The sequence below is a fragment of the Lottia gigantea genome (assembly GCF_000327385.1).
Source record: "Lottia gigantea unplaced genomic scaffold LOTGIsca_775, whole genome shotgun sequence".
Classification (NCBI taxonomy): Eukaryota; Metazoa; Mollusca; class Gastropoda; family Lottiidae; genus Lottia; species Lottia gigantea.
This window is the reverse complement of record NW_008710583.1, coordinates 9,244-10,311: the sequence shown is the minus strand read 5'-3', so window position 1 is coordinate 10,311 and position 1,068 is coordinate 9,244.

The window sequence follows — 1,068 nt, the reverse complement described above, 5'->3', positions numbered from 1 at the left end:
ATGATGAGATGAAGGATAAGAATGAAGGAATGATAAGAATGAATGAATGATATGAATGAATGAATGAATGAATGAATGAATGAATGAATGAATGAATGAATGAATGAATGAATGAATGAATGAATGAATGAATGAATGAATGAATGAATGAATGAATGAATGGTAAGAATGAACGAATGATAAGAATGAATGAGAATAAATGAATGAAAGAATGGATAAGAATGAATAAGAATGAATAAAGGGTAAAATATTGAAAATGAACCAACCTGAAAGCGGTAATATGTATTGTCATTCTTTACACTTAAAACATGATCATCAATAGGGAAAAAATAACCATGAGCTGACATCAGGTGGGCAAGATGAAGTGCTTCCACTGAAAAATAATAAAATCTTACTCTTAGTTAATTTATATACAAACAAACTAAAATGGAGTTTTACTTCAGGGTTAATTTTGTCAGTATAGTAATAAATATCTGACTTCTTTTATAATTTCTAATGATAAAGAGTTCAAGGTCAAGGTTCATCACAGTCAGTGTTATTGATAATCTAATGCTACTACCCCTACTGTTTCAGTTGTAATATATCAATAGTGTATCAACAGGGTTTTATCATCTTTTATTCTCTAATAAATCTTCTATGTAATATATATAAAAATACCTGACAATCAAAATAAAAACAAAATATTTCAAAGTAGATAAAAAAAAGACTAGCCCCCACCAACTACAACATGATGTGAAACTTGATTCTGATAATTTAGTGAAAAGTGAAATACAATCATACCGAAGAATAAATAATGAATCAAAGGGAATTATAAGATATAACATTTAGTAGTTACAGACCTTCAACACTACTTTTCTTTCAAATATTCTTGTACAAGAATACTACCAACAACTTAGACCCAGAATTCAAGAACTCATGAACAAGAACTCATCAGAGACCCATAGTACGGTGAGGCCAGAACTCTACAACCTACTACCAGACCTCTACTATCACAATTCTACTACCACAACTCTACAATAGAATTCTATCTACTACCACAACTCTACAATAGAATTCTACTACCAGAAC